Raw genomic sequence first — 6,807 nt, 5'->3', positions numbered from 1 at the left:
CGGGGCCCACTTCCCCGCATCGGGGCCCACTTCCCCGCATCGGGGCCCACTTCCCCGCATCGGGGCCCACTTCCCCGCATCGGGGCCCACTTCCCAGCATCGGGGCCCACTTCCCAGCATCGGGGCCCACTTCCCCGCATCGGGGCCCACTTCCCTGCATCGGGGCCCACTTCCCCGCATCGGGGCCCACTTCCCCGCAGCGGGGCCCACTTCCCCGCATCGGGGCCCACTTCCCCGCATCGGGGCCCACTTCCCCGCATCGGGACCCACTTCCCTGCATCGGGGCCCACTTCCCCGCATCGGGGCCCACTTCCCTGCATCGGGGCCCACTTCCCCGCATCGGGGCCCACTTCCCTGCATCGGGGCCCACTTCCCCGCATCGGGGCCCACTTCCCTGCATCGGGGCCCACTTCCACGCATCGGGGCCATCTTCCCCGCATCGGGGCCCAACTTCCCCGCATCGGGGCCCACTTCCCCGCATCGGGGCCCACTTCCCTGCATCGGGGCCCACTTCCCTGTATTGAAGCCGGGGGTCCCCTCGGCATACCACTACATGTTACAAACTGCTGATAGTGAGAGGTTACAGACACCGGGCACCCGAGTCCACATGTGGGCTACCTGTGTAACAAACCCACGGGGTGCCAGACTTTTTGGAAGTTATGGCATGTGTCGTTAAGGAAACGAGTTAATTTTTATACATACAGTATACTATACCTTATTCCTAATGACCATATATACTATACCTTATTCCTAATGACATATAAACCATACCTTATTCCTAATGACATATAAACCATACCTTATTCCTAATGACATATATACTATACCTTATTCCTAATGACCATATATACCATACCTTATTCCTAATGACCATATATACCATACCTTATTCCTAATGACCATATATACCATACCTTATTCCTAATGACCATATAAACCATACCTTATTCCTAATGACCATATATACCATACCTTATTCCTAATGACCATATAAACCATACCTTATTCCTAATGGCCATATAAACCATACCTTATTCCTAATGACCATATATACCATACCTTATTCCTAATGACCATATAAACCATACCTTATTCCTAATGACCATATATACCATACCTTATTCCTAATGACCATATAAACCATACCTTATTCCTAATGCCCATATATACCATACCTTATTCCTAATGCCCATATATACCATGCCTTATTCCTAATGACCTGAATTGGTGGTAGTTTGTTTCATCCCAGTCCCTTTTTACATCCTAAGGCCGCGCTTATAGCGCCGGCGACGGTGACGTCACGCTGCGGTTGCTGAAAAAATCAAATTGAAGTGACTTCCAGCGATCGCTCCTACTATAAGCGTACGCGACGGCGTCAATACATTTGTTTTGATGCGACGTTGCGTTGCTGTCACCGGCTCTATAAGCGCGGCCTAACTGTAATTCCAGCCCTGTCCGACGCTGCGTCACGGTGGGGGCTTTGTTGAGGTTGGTAGTGGTACATTTTGTTCACATTCTGCAGCGCACTGAAAATAATAATAATAATATAGTTAGAATAATTCTGCTTTAATGCCAGAAATCCTGAATATCTGTCCGGCTCGTGGGGCAGAGATTACATACGGAAGTGCAGGGCGCCGATTTGAAAGCGTTATTGAGCAGTGGACTCAGGCACCTCGGATCCGCGCCAGATACACACTGCCGGACAATGACCTGACACGTCCACCTCTGCTGACCTTGTGTGGAATGGGACTCTTTCATGTTTGTTGCTGAACGATAGGCAACACTTGACACGGGATGTTCAAGGTTTTTGTACATTAGTCAGTAAGGAAGAAGCGGGTGGGAGGTAAGGCTAAGATTTTGGGGAGGGCTATGCTGTGGTCACAATTGTATGTGAGCTGAAAATACAAGATGGACAATAACACAATGTAGTGAATCCGTTGGCTCTCCGTGGACAGATTCTGTCAGGGTTGTACGTGGGTTCCAGGAAATAGCGAGGATTTTCCTGGTTTTGTTTTTGTTTTTCTAGACTTCCTATCACTTGGAGATCCATTTCCCAACCGCACGAGATAACGAAAACATTTCGGACAAAGACAAAGCGGGGAGGGGGGGTAAACTCTTCCGTTCGTCCGTTCGTCCCGTACCCCCATATCTGTGGCTAAGTGTATAGATGACACAATGGAAGTTTTCTCGGCCTTGCCGACTTTCCGACACAGGCGAGGAATGGCTTTTCTGCAGAGACTGCTCCCCGGTGGAATTTGGTATTGGGGTCACACACCTGCCACTAAACTGCTAAAGACCATCCGTGATATGGGATGCACATCAAACGCTACCATAACAGACATAGCCTCTGTGCGTCCACGCTGCCGCTGAGCGCGCCTGGCGTGCTCACTTCAGTTAAAATCAATCTGTACGGCTACGCTCGTGAGCGCGCACGTACGCTCTCCCAAGCTAGGCGCTTGGGGAGACAGAGCAAATTGATTTTCAAGCGCGCTGAAGGGTCACATGACCCTTCAGCAACCAATCAGCGCCAGTAAATGCACACAGCACACACAGCCACAAAAACACTCAGACACACACAAACACACACACAGAAATAGCCCCGATCCAGCCAATGACACGCACCTGGCCACGCCCCCCGCGCCTAAAAAATTATGCCGGGCAGCCTGCACTCATGCTTGGAGAGTTGGTGACGTCACCACTCTGAAGCATGAGCGTGCTCATCAGCAGCATGGCCGCAGCCTTATGTTCTGTGCCACTGGGTGCCGTGAGCATACTTAGGCTGGGATCATACTGTGTGCGATGGCGCTTGAGTGCGCATGAGCCAAGCACAAATTGCACGATCCCTTCGAGGCCGCTCCTTGTGTGCGCGCGCACTCACAACAGAGCGCAATGGCGAGACCGTGCTTTGAAAAAACAAAAAATGTGTATTTTAAATCGGCGGCCGCGTCACGTGAGCGGTTCAGGCAATCGCGGCGAGCCAGCTCTGTGACGTCATAGCCACGCCCTCGCCACGCCCCCATCACCACAAACACTATGCGCAAGGATCGCTTGTGCTACAGCCGCACGGCACAGTAAGCGCTCGCACTCTCGGACTCAAGCGGAGTGTATGAAGCCCTGACAGCTAACGGTTTCCCCGACGCATCCAAGCGAGTCTCTCATTACCAGGTGCATCGTTATTAGGAGAATGAAGTTTCTAATTCATTTACAAATTTTCATTTTTCTTATATAGGTCATTTGTAATATATTTATTTGGTTAACACACATTCCCAGCACGCTCAAACGCCCAAACCCACCACATCATGAATATATATTTATGTCAACAAGAGAGCTACTGAGCGTGGCAATTGTATACAACAAGAGACAGGGGTGCCCAATGCTACATCCCATTGACAAAACATATATGGTAAAAAGTATAAAGTTAAATACTTCACTAATAATATTAAATACTTGGTTATTTAGTTAACACTTTGGCCAAAGCGTCATAAGCCTGCATACCAACGCCAAGGTATAACCAAATTAATGCAGGTCCTACACTACACTGTGAACCCTTCCTTTTACCTCTGTAAGAGGGGAAGAACCATTATAGGTCTTGTTCCTGCAGCAAATGAAAAATATATTTATTTGGGATGTTTCATTAGAGATTTTTTCTTTTTAAGTATTTTTTTTTTTTACAAAAAAAGTGTTTTTTTAAAGTTGTTTTTTATGATATGTTGTCATGTTATGTATGTGTCATTCCTAGGTGTATGTGTGTTTGTTAGTATACACCGTGTACAAAAGAGCAATTATCATAATTAGGCATACTAATCTGAGCACCTGGGTTAATTTGTGTAGAACCTATTTAAGGGACACTCCCCAGGGTGCTTAGATACCTCCTGAAGAAGCGCAAAATAGTGTGAAACGCGTAGAGGGCAGCCACGCAGTGCCCACAAGCCACATTGTACATGTTTGTGTGTTTATGGGATACGTTTGGCAAATGAACCTCCACTAAGACAAACAGCGGTGAGCGCTGCTACAGCCAGGCCCGCAGCTCTAACAAGGGGAACAGCTCCTCCTGGCAGTCCGCTTCTGGTTCACTTCCGGTCTGACAACCGTGTGGTGATCCGGGATAGTTGGCGCAGGGGGGACTCTGCGGATCTCGTGGTGTTGATGTCGGCGGTGTGAGGGGAATCGGATTGATCAAGTGGCTGAACTTCACTGTAAGTTTCTAAGTTACTATGTGAATAATAAATGTGAACTATTTCTCTGACGTCCTGCCTTCTCTGCGCTCCTTTCTCTGACGTCCTGCCTTCTCTGCGCTCCTTTCTCTGACGTCCTGCCTTCTCTGCGCTCCTTTCTCTGACGTCCTGCCTTCTCTGCGCTCCTTTCTCTCACGTCCTGCCTTCTCTGCGCTCCTTTCTCTCACGTCCTGCCTTCTCTGCGCTCCTTTCTCTCACGTCCTGCCTTCTCTGCGCTCCTTTCTCTCACGTCCTGCCTTCTCTGCGCTCCTTTCTCTGACGTCCGGCCTTCTCTGCGCTCCTTTCTCTCACGTCCTGCCTTCTCTGCGCTCCTTTCTCTGACGTCCTGCCTACTCTGCGCTCCTTTCTCTCACGTCCTGCCTTCTCTGCGCTCCTTTCTCTGACGTCCTGCCTTCTCTGCGCTCCTTTCTCTGACGTCCTGCCTTCTCTGCGCTCCTTTCTCTGACGTCCTGCCTTCTCTGCGCTCCTTTCTCTCACGTCCTGCCTTCTCTGCGCTCCTTTCTCTCACGTCCGGCCTTCTCTGCGCTCCTTTCTCTCACGTCCTGCCTTCTCTGCGCTCCTTTCTCTCACGTCCTGCCTTCTCTGCGCTCCTTTCTCTGACGTCCTGCCTTCTCTGCGCTCCTTTCTCTCACGTCCTGCCTTCTCTGCGCTCCTTTCTCTGACGTCCTGCCTTCTCTGCGCTCCTTTCTCTGACGTCCTGCCTTCTCTGCGCTCCTTTCTCTGACGTCCTGCCTTCTCTGCGCTCCTTTCTCTGACGTCCTGCCTTCTCTGCGCTCCTTTCTCTCACGTCCTGCCTTCTCTGCGCTCCTTTCTCTGACGTCCTGCCTTCTCTGCGCTCCTTTCTCTCACGTCCTGCCTTCTCTGCGCTCCTTTCTCTGACGTCCTGCCTTCTCTGCGCTCCTTTCTCTGACGTCCTGCCTTCTCTGCGCTCCTTTCTCTCACGTCCTGCCTTCTCTGCGCTCCTTTCTCTGACGTCCTGCCTTCTCTGCGCTCCTTTCTCTGACGTCCTGCCTTCTCTGCGCTCCTTTCTCTGACGTCCTGCCCTCTCTGCGCTCCTTTCTCTGACGTCCTGCCTTCTCTGCGCTCCTTTCTCTGACGTCCTGCATTCTCTGCGCTCCTTTCTTTCACGTCCTGCCTTCTCTGCGCTCCTTTCTCTCACGTCCTGCCTTCTCTGCGCTCCTTTCTCTCACGTCCTGCCTTCTCTGCGCTCCTTTCTCTGACGTCCTGCCTTCTCTGCGCTCCTTTCTCTGACGTCCTGCCTTCTCTGCGCTCCTTTCTCTGACGTCCTGCCTTCTCTGCGCTCCTTTCTCTGACGTCCTGCCTTCTCTGCGCTCCTTTCTCTGACGTCCTGCCTTCTCTGCGCTCCTTTCTCTCACGTCCTGCCTTCTCTGCGCTCCTTTCTCTGACGTCCTGCCTTCTCTGCGCTCCTTTCTCTCACGTCCTGCCTTCTCTGCGCTCCTTTCTCTCACGTCCTGCCTTCTCTGCGCTCCTTTCTCTGACGTCCTGCCTTCTCTGCGCTCCTTTCTCTGACGTCCTGCCTTCTCTGCGCTCCTTTCTCTCACGTCCTGCCTTCTCTGCGCTCCTTTCTCTGACGTCCTGCCTTCTCTGCGCTCCTTTCTCTGACGTCCTGCCTTCTCTGCGCTCCTTTCTCTGACGTCCTGCCCTCTCTGCGCTCCTTTCTCTGACGTCCTGCCTTCTCTGCGCTCCTTTCTCTGACGTCCTGCATTCTCTGCGCTCCTTTCTTTCACGTCCTGCCTTCTCTGCGCTCCTTTCTCTCACGTCCTGCCTTCTCTGCGCTCCTTTCTCTCACGTCCTGCCTTCTCTGCGCTCCTTTCTCTGACGTCCTGCCTTCTCTGCGCTCCTTTCTCTCACGTCCTGCCCTTCTCTGCGCTCCTTTCTCTCACGTCCTGCCTTCTCTGCGCTCCTTTCTCTCACGTCCTGCCTTCTCTGCGCTCCTTTCTCTGACGTCCTGCCTTCTCTGCGCTCCTTTCTCTCACGTCCTGCCTTCTCTGCGCTCCTTTCTCTCACGTCTGCCTTCTCTGCGCTCCTTTTCTCTGACGTCCTGCCTTCTCTGCGCTCCTTTCTCTGACGTCCTGCCTTCTCTGCGCTCCTTTCTCTCACGTCCTGCCTTCTCTGCGCTCCTTTCTCTCACGTCCTGCCTTCTCTGCGCTCCTTTCTCTCACGTCCTGCCTTCTCTGCGCTCCTTCTCTCACGTCCTGCCTTCTCTGCGCTCCTTTCTCTCGACGTCCTGCCTTCTCTGCGCTCCTTTCTCTCACGTCCTGCCTTCTCTGCGCTCCTTTCTCTGACGTCCTGCCTTCTCTGCGCTCCTTTCTCTGACGTCCTGCCTTCTCTGCGCTCCTTTCTCTGGACGTCCTGCCTTCTCTGCGCTCCTTTCTCTCGACGTCCTGCCTTCTCTGCTCTCCTTTCTCTCACGTCCTGCCTTCTCTGCGCTCCTTTCTCTGACGTCCTGCCTTCTCTGCGCTCCTTTCTCTCACGTCCTGCCTTCTCTTGCGCTCCTTTCTCTGACGTCCTGCCTTCTCTGCGCTCCTTTCTCTACGCACTTGCTCTTTGA

This window comes from Ascaphus truei, chromosome 14 (genome assembly GCF_040206685.1).
Source record: "Ascaphus truei isolate aAscTru1 chromosome 14, aAscTru1.hap1, whole genome shotgun sequence".
Taxonomy (NCBI): Eukaryota; Metazoa; Chordata; class Amphibia; order Anura; family Ascaphidae; genus Ascaphus; species Ascaphus truei.
Note: the sequence above shows the minus strand (reverse complement) of the source record.